The sequence below is a fragment of the Cyprinus carpio genome, chromosome A18, assembly GCF_018340385.1.
Source record: "Cyprinus carpio isolate SPL01 chromosome A18, ASM1834038v1, whole genome shotgun sequence".
NCBI classification, from domain to species: Eukaryota; Metazoa; Chordata; class Actinopteri; order Cypriniformes; family Cyprinidae; genus Cyprinus; species Cyprinus carpio.
This window is the reverse complement of record NC_056589.1, coordinates 16,461,446-16,475,783: the sequence shown is the minus strand read 5'-3', so window position 1 is coordinate 16,475,783 and position 14,338 is coordinate 16,461,446. Positions and strand designations below refer to the sequence as shown.

The 14,338-nt window shown below is 37.8% G+C and overlaps 2 pseudogenes; both read left to right on the top strand.

Moving 5' to 3' along the window:
* The window catches only part of LOC109084574, a 33,437-nt pseudogene extending 32,165 nt beyond the window's left edge, over positions 1 to 1,272 (top strand).
* Positions 1,273 to 2,614: 1,342 nt separating this feature from the next.
* LOC122148637 lies at positions 2,615 to 11,964 on the top strand (annotated as a pseudogene).
* Positions 11,965 to 14,338: the final 2,374 nt, after the last annotated feature.

Below are 14,338 nucleotides of genomic sequence, written 5' to 3'. Positions count from 1 at the left end.
GATGATGAAGTTACGTCAGTGCCCAGTTTGTGTTTGATTTTATTAATCCACGTTTTTGATCTCGTTTGCAGGGACCGAGCACCATTTTTGTCTTAACCTCTGATATGGCTTACGTCATTAATGGAGGCGAGAGACCCACTAGCAGCCGCTTCCAGCTTTTGTTGACCTTTGCATCCTCAAGCCTACAACCTGATACGCAAACACTCCAACCCTCTTTCCTCAACCTACTGTCTCTGGGAATGATACAGCAACCACACTGCAAACAAAACAGTCATTTGTTGTTCATACTCTGTTTCAATGGTCAATTTGCACAACCCCTAGGGACAGGACAGCTCTTTGCGTAATTTTCTTCATATTCAGGACTTTTGTTGCTTTTAACTTGTTTATTGATCATTTTAAATATTTGTGTGTTTCAACACAGATGACGCGCAGTCCGGGTTTGCCTGAGCCTACTGGAGTCCAACGATCCTTAAATATTTGCATTATGCTCTTCAACCTCAGACTACAGATGCAGATGCTACCATTTTTTTCTTTCACGAAGGTAAATGTTGGATTCTTTTTTTTACTTGTGGATTTATTTTGTTTATTTATTCTCTCTAAAAAAACTTTTTACATACCTGTCTCTTTTCTTTCTATCTTTTTTCCTATACGTTGATTGAATCTAGTCTTGGCAGTGTGGCCACAATGTTTCATTTCTTCATCCCATAACCTTGCCCAGTTGGCGTTTCTCTGGTCATTCCTTCTAATGATGGACCAATCCTCTCCTTCGCTCTACCCCGGACATACACAATAAAGCAGGATGGCACGGATCCGAGATGCCCTCCATATTTTTCATATCAGAAGAGAATACAATCCAGACAAGCACTATGTGAGACTAATATTTAAGAGGAGTTTATAAAGTAGTTTATGTAATTTTTTTGTAAATCGAATTTTCCAATCATTTTTCTATTTTCACCTATCCTTCATCAATATCTTTCAGACGTATGTTATCCGTATCCTTAGGCGAAGGTCAAAGTGATGCCAGCAGTTTGTCTTCCGCACCTTTGATGAGTTTCCAGGGAACTGCACAACAAGTTTGCCATACTTTTTTCCCTCTTGGAAGCTGCCGGGGATATATGAATTCACCTCTGGGGTGTTACATGGTTTGTCAAAATTCTAACACTTCTAATGTTCCTAAAGGTTCTTTTTTCTGTTTATAGATAGTTTCCCAGTAAAATGGGACTTGGACGTACACATATCAAGGATGTGGCATCCAAAAGGAAGAGTGGATAATTGAGCAGCTATGTGCACCATCTGATGAGCTGGTTCAACCAGAAGTCACTCATCGTGAACTGGATGGAAATTTAACATAAACATTTGTTTGCTTTAAAATGTTAGTCTGTAAAATCATCTTTTTTTTTTTTTTGTTAAAGGGATACTCCACCCCCAAAATGAAAATTTTGTCATTTATCACTAACTCCCATGTCGTTCCAAACCGTAAAAGCTTAGTTAGTTCGTCTTGGGAACACAATTTACGATATTTTTGGATGAAAAAACGGGAGGCCTGTGACTGTCCCATATACTGCCAAGTACATAACAGTGTTAAGGTCCAAAATGGTATGAAAAAGTCATCGTCAGAATACTCCGTCTGCCATCAGATGTGCAATCTGGGTGATATGAAGCAAGTGGGAACACTTTTTGTAAGCGACACGAAAACAAAAATAACGACGTTATTCAACAATTCCTTTGTCACAGTCTCCTCTGTGTCTCTTCTCATATCAGCTGTATGCTGCGTATGCTCTTTTTGTGTCATCAGCGCCACAAGGATGCACTGTTTTCTTTCAAATCAAGCTAAATAGACAGTAGAAACAGTGCATCCTTGTGGCGCAGAAGAGCATACAGCGATATGGAGAGAACACAGAGGAGACCTGTTGACAAGGCATATATTTCGTTGAATACAGTCGTTATTTTTTGTTTTCCTTCGCTTACACAAAGAGTGTTTCCGTCCGCTTCCTATCACTCAGATTGCACGTCTGATGGCAGATGGACGGTATTCTGACGACGACTTTCATACCTTTCTATGGACCTTGACACTGTTATTTACTTGGCACGTCCTATGGAACAGTCACAGGCCTCCCCGGTGTTCATGCCAAAAGAGCTTAAATTTTGTTCCGAAGACGCACAGAGCTTTTATGTGTTTTGGCCAACCCAACTTGGGGGTGATTACTGTAAATTATCCTCATTTTGGGGTGAGTATCCCTTTAATCTCAGGCAGCTGATGAGGATTCAACCAATTAAATCACTCAACAATGAATATGGCACTGTGATTTTGTAGTAATACATTGTCCTGAATGTCTTTTCACACATGTTTTTTGGAGTCTCTTACATGTCTAACAAAAGGCTGCATCTTATTTACAATCATAAACGACTGAGCAATTTTGCTGCATATCATGCATCCTTGCGTTAATATCAGTAATCAATTTGTTCTGAAAAGTCTCTTACAGATGTGTCAAACTTGAGAACAGTGGTGTACATAAGTGTTACTTGATGTGAATTGTGTTTGTTTTCCTATTGTCGTGAGTGTGATCTGATCTACACCTTCTTACCACCATATTGCGAGAGATAACAAGACGCTATGGGTTTGAAGGACCCTCTCACAAACCCGAGGTATGTGCGTCATATTTCAAATTCTTGTACAGTTTTTCAATTTTAAGTATTCAAATCAATGAATTTCTACATGCTAATAGTTATTTTTTTTGAGAGTAGCTCCATGTAGACTGTCATCGAGCTTAGAGTTGTGTGTATTTCAGAACTTTTAAGCACGCATATTATCATGATCTTGTCTTTCATAGATCCGATGTCCATTTGGCAGAGATTCCTCCAAGTAGAGTCCCCACCTACTGGCCGCGTAGGGTTTGAGGTGAAGCTCGTCAGTGTTCCCCGCACAGAACACAGCCCGCTACTTCATTCATTGTCATGCACATTAAAGACCTGGTAAGGAATAACAGTATAGCACACATCTTCAAACCTCAGCTTCTGTTCATTCCAAAATCTCATCCGTTTTGTTCTCCCAAACACAGACTGTACACATGTACGGAGCAGACCCAAACCCTTAGGTGAAACCATACCTTCTCCCATACCCCCACAAAACCCTTGCCAAACGCAAAACAAAAAGCGCTGGGAAAACTATGAACACACATTTAATGAACTGGTACCCAAAACCTACGCTGTGTAACCCTGCATGATTATTTCTGCTTATATGGAAAGCTAATAAACAACGTCCTTCTTTTCTTGGTTTGTAGCTGGTGTCAAGTCCGGCATACAGTAAGAGAACCCCCTGAAGCAAAGGGCAGCTTCAACTGATGCGTGACTCAGTGCAAGAGTCCCTCTGCGAGAGAACTGCTGTTTGGGTGGCGATACCACGCTCAGCCTCTCAAGACTTTGACCTGAGCAGAGAAACTGTCAAGTGGTACAAGCTCACCACAGTGCCCCTACATTTTAGATTCCAACCATTCCTCGCCCCCGAGTCTTCCATAAACGCGTGTTGTTACTGCAGCACTTGGCCCTACAGGACCACTTCAGATTCCCCCCTGCAGTCCCTCTCTCCTCTCTCTCCTCTCTCTCCTCCTCTCTCTCTATATTGACAACTAATCAAGGTTGAGTCCTTGTGGAAAGAATCGAATCCACCTAACTTTATGTGTGAAATCAACACTCGTGTACTGTTACATTTGGAACTTGGACCAAACGGCTCACTTAAATAACAGGTTTATATTATATAAGAATATATATATATAGAGATCGACACTTGTTAGTTTTTTAAAACTGCTCACATTTTTTACACTTTCCTTTTCTACATAGGCAAAAAAGAAACAGTAAAAAGTCTGTCTCTGGTTTCTGGAGCTCCCTCCAAAACAAGCACAGCAGAGTTCACTGTGCTTTTGATATCGTGCCAAATGAACTGAACAAACTCGCGACCACTTCCCTTTAGGGAACAATAACAGGGTGCCTTCACATGCCCTCCTTTCATTTTCGCTCTTCTCAGTACATTTGTGGTTTAAAAAGGCCATGTTTTTGTAAGATAATGTAGTATGTACTTCCCATGGAGTGATCAGAGTTGGGTCAAGCTGTTTTTTTATTTAAATGGCACCGATGAATTTGTAATAATGAACCCCTCTATTTAAAAAAGGGAACGGCACATGTGGCTCAAAAGCTACTGCCAGAACTCAGCTGAATCTTAATCTATGAGTTTTACCAGCATTTTTTAAAAAGATGTACAAGATTGTCAGCGTTAACTCTGAAAATAGTGACTTGATTCGCTGTTTTATGACTGTCAAAAATACATATTTTTGAATGGATATTACCTCAGTGGCCCATTTTTATTTATTGGTTTATCTTAACCTGACCCTGTGATAATCAATGTTTTGCTGTAATTCCCTGTCTCTCTATTAAGGAAAATGATAAAAGGTTTTTGAACACCTCTCGCAGTCTTATATCTTTGTTCTGAGGTTTCTTTAACATGGATAAAAATAAGTCTTGAAACCAGTAGGGGGGCAGGCACTGAAACACACGCACTAGTTGAAGTTAGTTTCATAATAATTCTCTCTTTTTTTCATTAACTTGTATAGTTGTATCCAGTTATTACTTCTATTGCCCTTTCAATATTTTCTATTTGGCATAGTGTAAAAAAAAAAAAAAAAAAAAAAAACAAAAAAAAAAAAAAAAAAAAAAAAAAAAAAATTTAAAAAAAAAAAAAAAAAAAAACTTTGAATTCTGTTATACAGCGATTTGTTTTTTATTTTATTATACTCTTTTATTATAAGCAGGTTTAATTAGTCTCTATCCTTGATGAGATCGAGTTAATGTTTATGCTCGTGATTTCTCTGTGTATATTTTAGTATTAACTATAATCACCTTATTCATAGTATTGATTATATTTTGGAATGTACCCTCTTTTGCGATTTTTTTTTTCAAGCTTTTAAGTAATGTTATGTGCTTTTTGCCATTTAGTATAACGAAATTTAACTTTTTAAAAAAAAAAAAAAAATCAGTTTTAGTAATTTACGCACTTCAGCTTAATTTTAATTTTTAAAAAAAAAAAAAAAATCAGTTCTACATTTTGTTAACTTTATTTTTTCTTCTAACTACTTTTGATTGTAATATTATCCACGCTTTATTTAGAATGAAACCGTTACATGACTTGTTTAATAGCTTTTTTCAGCATTACCGCTACAACCACCACTGGTGGATTTTGTGGGCTTAAAGCTGCGCGCCATAGCTTTAATACGTGCCACCGAACCACCATCTCTAGGAGGAATAGTTCACTCCAAAAAGTAAATTCTTCTTCATTCCTTTACCCATGTTGACTTACATATGAGAGATTGTTAGTTACCAAACCTGTATGATTTATGAAGCAAATGGGTAACCCAAATCATTAGTTCGCCAACATTCCTTCAAAATACAAATCGTTTTGTGTTCCACAGAAGAAAGTCAGAAGTTTAAAAATGAATGAGGGTGAGTATTTTGTGGTGGACTATACCTTTCAAAGCTTTGACCCTCACACACTACATGATTTCTGCTGAGGTGTTGGTGTGAACCTTTGGGATTCTTGTGGGTGTGGCCCCAGGGTGCACTTGTCATTGTAGTAAAATTCTAAAGGTCTAAAAGGCCTGACCTCAGATCTGCCAGCGTTTCTGCACCACCTCATTAAACCGGCTGTTGCTGTGAGAAAGCATCTGGAGAGAAAGAGAAAAGCAGTCAGGCCAGTGCACACATTTACTTCGTCTCCAGAGTGAGGGTTTACTGATGAAGAAATATGTATGATTAGACACTATAGGTTTCGCTCCTTGACAGTCACGCAGGGCTGCTGTACATGTACATTTTGTATTTTGGAAGACAGAAAAACAGTGCAAAGGGATAGAGATGATAATGAAAATTCCATCTGCTTCCCATCAAATAATACATTGATAGATTAAAATCATAGACATTATGATTTGTATTTTGACATGTATTGCACTTGGCTTAGGCAACGCTGTAATGTTTTAAAAAAAGCCTAAATTATCACAAATATTTGTAATGCACACAAGAAATTAATGAAAACACTAACTTAAGTTTCAATTTTAAATATTATGCATAATAGTAAGCTAGCCTACATTTGTAATCTATGTGACAGTTTCATTAAGTGTAATGGGCTGACTTCGTCCTCGTTACAGATTCAATTAATGTGCCCATCTGACATATTGTACTGGAAGTTATATCTCTTGTAATTTTTCCAAGTGTTTTTTTTTTTCTCAGTAACATTAGTAATTTAAGCATATGCTCAAAAACAACAGTGTAATGTACGTAATGACGCAAGAAGCGTACCAAGGGATTGAAATTTGCCTCAGGAATAATTAGCATGTTTTTACTGAGGCTTTATGTGCAGATCTGAAAAATCCAATTGCAAGTTTACTTTTAGTGCATATTAATTTTTTTAACTGTTTATACAATACAAAACTATAAGTTCCATCTGGATTGTTGAGAGCAGAATTCCCCACAGCTTGGATCCAGTCCTCGACGTCATCGAGTGGCAAAAAAAAAACAACTAATGTTTTTTCAGATTCATTACTTTATCATTAAATAAATTGAATAATTACGTGTCTAACACATAAAATTGCTTGCCGTAATTGCGTGATGTAAGATAGCAATATGTAACCCTCCTGTGTTCATGATATTTCACAAGGGACAACAAACCATGCGTCATGGGAGAAGCATCAGTGTGGGCCGGTGGGTTGTTGCTAAAGAGGGCGGTGCCAATGTGATTAACACAGAAGGCGATCAAATCACAGGGTCGCACTGTTGCGGGGGCTTGGAGATATTTTGGTTATTAAGTGGATCGCTTTTCTTAAGTTGGAGTCGTTTGTCGCAGGCACGCGGTTTCAACTCGGAGGTGCTGTAAGCGGACTTGGTGATCAGGTGGACTTCAGCAGCTTTCGCTCCGGAGTTAACGCTCACATATCTGGGAAGAATGTGGTTAGCAAACTTCCAAACAGCAAAGACCGATAAATTACTACAGAGGAACAAAACCCAGGGACGAATATCAGACATACGTGACAGCGACTTGTTGGGATGGAGGAGGAGCGGAGCGGACCGGGGGGGGGGAAGGGGGGGCGCGGGGGCGGCGCTTCGGGGACAGCGGCATGAATGCTTCTGGCCCTTGACTAACCAGATCCGGACCGGTGCATGTGGGATCACCTGCGGCTTTCTGGTCCAGGTCATCTGCTGCACCTTGATGCGGGTAAGTCTGGGTGTTACTGATTCATAGATTTGCATTGAAATGTGTTGCTATTCACTTAGGTCCTGGCCAGTGCGGAATTCCACTAATTCTATTTACAGTATAGATGCACTTATCTATATGTAGATCGCTTTAATGATGTATTATTCGTAGAGAATAAAAAGTGCAAATCTGCTAAAAAGTTTCAAATGAACACCAAGTGCATATTTTGAATAAAAAACTAGATTCAGCTGCATTCGAGACAAAAAAATTTAGTCATTTACATTCATGGGGTGCAGGGTCGTTTGGGAATCCAGATGACGTGTAGGACTGTGAATTATTTACAAGGTGATATGTTCTTTAGAGCAGCGTGAGAAAAACGTATAAAGAAAACATTAATGCAATACCGGAATTTAGTAAAAGCAAATAACTCAAACTGTTTCTAGAGCAAACTTGAAGTTGCAGGGTTTTTGTTTTAGTACTATATAAATTATGCAATGTGGTCTTTATTTCATTTTACCCTGATAATAGTATATTTATGTTATATTTCTCCTATTATGTTTATGTATATTTAATTTTTTATTATTTGTAATTCAAATATTTATCGAATTAAACATCTTTTATTATTATACATATTATTATTATTATTATTATTATTATTATTTACTTATTGACTTATTTATTTTGTAATGAGAAGGGACAAAAACTTTGCATAAAATATGCATAATATGATTTTTTTTTCTATCAGATTTTTTAATACAGTTGATTATTGATTACAAACCCATCATTCCATCATATGCATTTTTTATCCATCTATCCAGTAACTCTTTGCTTTGTCCCCAGTTTTTTTTTTTCCAGATGTTCAGGTTTGAGGTCCATCGTGAGAATTACAGACGAGACAGGGCAAGACACATTCAGCACTGACAATCGGGTCATGAGACCTTCGACGGTTTTCCTGCTCCGATCCTTGTTTGAAAAACAACAAAACATATTGGTCGGAGTTCCAATCCACTTTCCAAATTCGCCAGGGACCCTTTGAGTGAGTTTCCCACTCCGAGCTGTCCGTCCATTTGGTGAGGATGAACTCTGTTGCCTCCCTAGTGACGACCTTGGTCCCACGCAACCGAGTGTCCTCCATGACACGGAAACCTCTATATCGGAGATCACTCCATGGTGTACTCATGATATGACTTGGAGCATCTAGGAAGATCATAGAGAAATGCGCGCGGAACACCTGCACATTTACTGCACATTTTTTCCCGTTTTCAGCAAAGGAGTTTTTTGTAAAGCAATCAGAAGCCCATCGGTGATCCTGATTCATGTAGTTCATCTACAGAGGATGTCCGAGCTCCATGTCAAGTGCAGTCAGTTGGTCAGTTCTCAGACAGTGAGTTCAGCTGGGGAAGCACAGACAGCTCTTGTTTTGAAGGAGAACGAGAGGAGAATGACAAACTCTGGGACCTTCTAACCAGCTCGACGGATCCATATCACCCTCTACACTTCAAAGCATGTTTGTCCAGTGCGGTTCCTGAAAAAAGCAAACCACAGGTGGTTTTGAAGGCTGAAAGTCCCACTGTATCACAGTCCACTGTGTCCACAGGCTCCGATTCTTCCAAACCAGGTTCTGAAGATGAAGAAGAAGAGGCCTTATGGAGGTCCCTTTCTCAGAATGATGACCCATATCATCCACTGAATTTCAGAGCCCCTCTTCAAAGCTCACCAGCAGCACCAATACATGATTCGCCCCAGTGACAAACACACAAAATCAAACCGATAGACTCTTAAAATCTTCAAAGCGCTCAAAGCTGCTGTTGCAACCCGCCAAGTAAAGTTGCTCTAGCCATTGCTGCCACAAATTACCCGTTGAGACATTATCAGTGGTGCCATGGAGAAGACATGTTGGTCTGACTGCTGTTCAGGGCAACCAGAGGAAATGTTGCCCTTTTAAGAAGGTAATTATCAGTCTAAAGGTGTGGTCACTCTTGTTTCGCGATTAGGAATTTCCATTTCTCCATGCAGATTTTTGTTGCGCTGACCGATAGAAAGCTGCTTGGTTTGAAATTGATTTTTGTGTGAGCTGTGCTTCATACGTCGCAACACTATTGACCTTTTTGCATGCAAAATTTTGGATTTTGTTCGATAATTTGATAGTATGAATTCACCCATTATGGCGCTTTAGACAACATGTCAGCTGACAGTCATTAACAGCATGTTGCTAATGTTTTCCAGGTGAAAATTTTCTCCCATCGTACAAGTCCACAAGATGCCAAGCTTGGTCCTTTGCTTTTCAAGCTCTCGGAGGACCGTGGGGGGAGTTTTCCACGGGACAAGAGACCGTTTCCGAAAGAGGATCACTGAAACCTGAGAAGGCCATTGGCTACTGTTTAAGTTTGTCACACCGGGCAAAGCTGTGGGCCTGTAAGTACAGCGCACAGTCGAATAGCCAGCCCTTGATCTGCGACAAGGGGTTTCTTATTGGTAACTAATTGATCTTATCTTCACCTGGCACCTCTAGACTGATATATTGACGTAAATTGCATTTTTAAACCTCACTGCTCGTGGTCCCAACACACATTGCACCTTGACTGCTACTGAATGTTACTACCCAGCTCGTTGCTACTGAATTTCAATTAATTTTTTGCTGTGGCGCTTCCAAGACTCTTCAGTGTGACTGATCACACATATATCTTTAACACAAATTGTTGATATGTTGGGCAGTCGTTACTAAACTAGTGGTTTTTTTTATTATTTAAAGAGATAGTTCACTCCAAAATGGCATTCCAAACCTGTATAACTTTCTTTACGTGAAACACAAAAGAAGACTTGGCCTTTGGCCTTTTTTCCCTGTACAATGAAAGTCAGAGGGTTGTTGTTTTATTCAGTGAAAATAGCTCAGTAATATATATATTTTTTTTTTTCAAAATATCTCCTTCTTGTGATCACAAAATAAGAAGAGGTCACATTGGTTTGGAATAATATGAATAATTTTGGGGCAAATTGTACCTTTGTTTATTCCAGTGGTTTTAAATGGCATGACAATAGGCCTTCATTATTATTATCATTATTATTATAATTGAAGAAAATGAAAAAAAAAAAATGTAACAAGGGTTTTTTTGTTTTCCCCAAAAAAGTTACATTGCACCTCAATGTTTACATTTTTTCTATATATATATATATATTTTGTTCAACGACACCTTCCATTAATAAGTTTTGCGGTCAGTGAGATTTTTTTTTATGCTATTTATATAATTTGGTAATACTGTTTAATTAATTACGTTTATTCTGCAAGGTGTACATGAACCTAAACAAGTGATTGTGTAAAAAACCATTTATATTGGTTACAAAATATTTTACTCTTTTTAATAATTGTTTTGTTCAAATATATCACCCAGTTTTCTTTCAAAATTTATGATTAAGGCAGCACAACCAATTTTCAACTCTAATAATAATAAAAAATGTTCATTAAGCAGCAAATCGGCATATTAAAATGATTTCTAAAGAATTGTGACAGGATAACAGGAATAAATAAATGTTTCAAATATAATTAAATATAAAAGTTATTTGAAATTGTAAAAAATATTTTACAAAAATTAACTGTGAACTGAATTTTGATTTTTTTTAAATTGATGAGTCTAAGCAACTTCCTTTTTCAAAAACCATTTTTAAAAATTTACTGATCTCCCAAAACTTTGGAGGCAGTTAGTAGTGCATATTACAGCCTACACCGTTTTGTCCTACAAAACAGATGCTGTGTATATGTATGTATTGCACATTTGGACTTCACTGCATCATTGGCAATTGTACTGAAAGAAATAAATTAAATGACAGCAAAGTCTTTTTGCTTTCCAGAAAACATTTTTGTGTATGTTTTCAGCTATTACTCTGCAATTGTTCCATTATCACATCCTGCATTTGATTGAAATATCCACTTTGATTTCCTTGCAACACTGTGTCCTGGCTCATTTGTGTTATGGTTTCATCATACGAGTGTCATAGTGTCCTCAGACTCTGAATGTAGAGGTGCAGAAATCCTTTTTTTCTGGCGGGGACCATCCATGTGCAGCCCATGTAAGAGAGGGTTAAAAAACCAAGTGTGTGATGAAAACTCTCTCCCTTGAGGAGAAATTCAATTAGCATCTTCTTCCCTCGACACATCAGCTGCAACACAAGCTTGCATGGTGCAAAGAAACCAGCCCCCCCCCCCCCCCCCAATCGTTTACCGCAATCTTTCATTTGCTGTGAGAGCAGACTGCAGGTCTACTTTTAATGATGCTTTGTCCTTGACCTTAATTAGATGGCATTTCAGACACATTTATATTGATAATGTGAAGGGTGGACACATGCTAATTATGAAGTGTTTTACACTCTAGATTAGCAGTGACAAGGCTCTGACGGGTTGTAATTTTTCTTTTTTGCTGTAGTACGAAGCAGTGTCTGATTTGAAAGGCAGCAGATCTGAAGCAGTTTGTGGGGAGGGTTGCAAGGCGCCCTTCACCCAAGTTGACCTGTGGTCTCCAAGCAACCAAGCACAGCACTATTTGGCAATTGAGAGGATTGCATTTGATTGCAGGCAGGGGCTGGTGTGTTGTGGGGAGGGGGTGTCCAGCATGGCCCCAGCCTCTGTTACATCATCCTGGGGAGTCCCAAAGCTTGAGAAGGAGGATCTCTGTGAGTCTCAATTACAAAGCGCTGACTGCCTCGATGCAATAGAGCAGTCAGCAGCCACAGTGTGCTGAGACAAAAAAAAAAAAAACAACGGTAGTCGAGACACAATCCTCATGTTGCAGAGAATAATTCGAACTTGGTTGGTTTAATTACATACGTCACTTTCTAAATTGTACTGATGGGCACAGTAATGTGCAACAGTCAGTGTACATGTATATGGTTTAAAAATGGGAATCATTACAAATGGTGATGCCTTCCCTGTCTGATATGTAAAAAATATTTGAGTATTCAAATTAGAATGCAGCAGGCTGCACGGATCATTTTTGGTGAATGTGAGTGAGAGGCCTAATCATTTTGGTTAATTGCTTTTGTGTTTGTGTGTAACTGTTAAACAGTTTTGGAGTTTGTAAAATGTTTGTAATGCTTTTCATTATTTTATGGTTTAATGTGTTTACAATTTTTTTTTTGAGAAAATTGTTGATTCCTATGTTTTCATGGATTCTTTGATGAATAATAGGAAAGAAAAAAAAAGAACAGCATTTTAATTGACCCTAGAAATCGTTTTGTAAAAATCTTTACTGTCAAGAATAATGCACCATTATAATAAAAGTACATAAAATATATAATATAAAAAATTAGGTGTTGTGTGTATGGTGGCCTTAGGAAAGTAGTCATTTCCCTCCCTGCATTTTTTTCACGTTTAAATGCTGATGCTCAGCCAACTCGTTTCAGAAACTGCTTTTTTTTTTTTTTTTTTTTGTACATCAATCCCTACCCTTCCATACACCATACTGACAAAGCAAAAAACTGATATGTGGCACCTTTGGTCAAATGATAAAAAATGAAAAACCTAATTACGTACTTTGAATAAATATTCATACCCTTAACTCAGTACTTGAAGTTGAAGCACCTTTACAACCTCAAGTCTTTTTTGTTTGATGCGACAAGCTTTGCACATCTGCATTTGGCAAATATCTGACATTCTTCTCCGTCATCTCTTCACTCTTCAAACTCTGTACAGGTTGGATGGGGGCAACGCACATTTTCAGGTTCCCTCCAGAAGGTTTGATTGGGTTTTCAAGCTCAGGCTGTGGCTGCATGGACCACTCAAGGGACATTCACAGAGTTTGTCTATAAGCCACTCTTTCTGTTTGTGTGCTTCACAGCTCCCCTCTTTGTCCTGTTGGAAGGGTGACCTTCTGCCCAGTCTGAGGGCTTCTGCTCTGGAGTCTGGGACTAGGGTTTTCATCTTCAGTATTTTGCGTGTGTTGAGCTTTCCTTCTTCTCTTACGAGTCCCCCCCAGTCCCTGCCGCGCAAAAAAAAAACACCCAGGACCCTTTTACTGTTTGGGAAGCTGAATAGGGTCTGAATCTTTATTTAGCTGCCTCTCTATAATAAATCAGACTACCATCAACATTCCAAAACCAGAGTGCGATAAAAGCTGTACATATACCAGAGACAATGAACTGAATATAGTTCCGTGTAGCCTGCATATACATTTCTTGAAATATTATTTTGGAACAGCAGCTCTCTGTATGTTCTACATTTCTTGAAATATTGTGGCACAAATGAAGGAACCAGAGAGCAAACCTTTGATTCGGTTCCATACAGTTCATCTCTCTTCAGTGGTTTGCCTGTTACAGTATGTGCTGCATGGACAACCAACACAAGGTGGGGGGGACCACTGAGCATGTGTTGTATCCATCTTTATATATTTTTTTCATATCCTGAATTAAAATATGAAGCTACCTAAGTAGTAACAAAAAAAACCAGACTACAAACGATATTTTTAAGTATTTATTTTTTAAAAAATTTAAAAAATACACGAGAACTAAATATATTAATTTTGTTGGTATAGATAGCTAAAGCCTAGGATCATAAGTAAAATATAAATATAAAGTTTTATATATATATTATAATATATATATATATATATATATATATATAATATATATATATATATATATATATATTGATTTTGATTATGTACTCTTTTACATTCACTATGCATCTTTTATTTTGATTATGTACTAAAACCTTACCCAAAAAATGTAATTGAATTTATTAAATTATTTTGATGAAAATTTATTTAGATAATTCCACATTGAAAATGGTAAATTATATATGCAACATACTTCATCCTCTAAGAATTAAAATATAAGGCTGAGAACTTTATGCACCCATGCCCCATTAGATAGAATTAAACAATATGAGTCCAAATTGGAAACATGGCACAATTTGTTTTTTAATGTATTTATTATTTAAGTAAAACACTACAATATTAGTGCCTCAAAGCCCAAGGTGCAAGATGCTACCTAGGATCCTTGCGTAGAAAGCCAGCGTGGGAGAGGCAGAAGTTGGAGAGACAGGGCATGTTTGGGGCAGCTGTGACTGCAACCAAAAATTGTTATTATTATAATACAATTAACATTTATTTCTGGAAT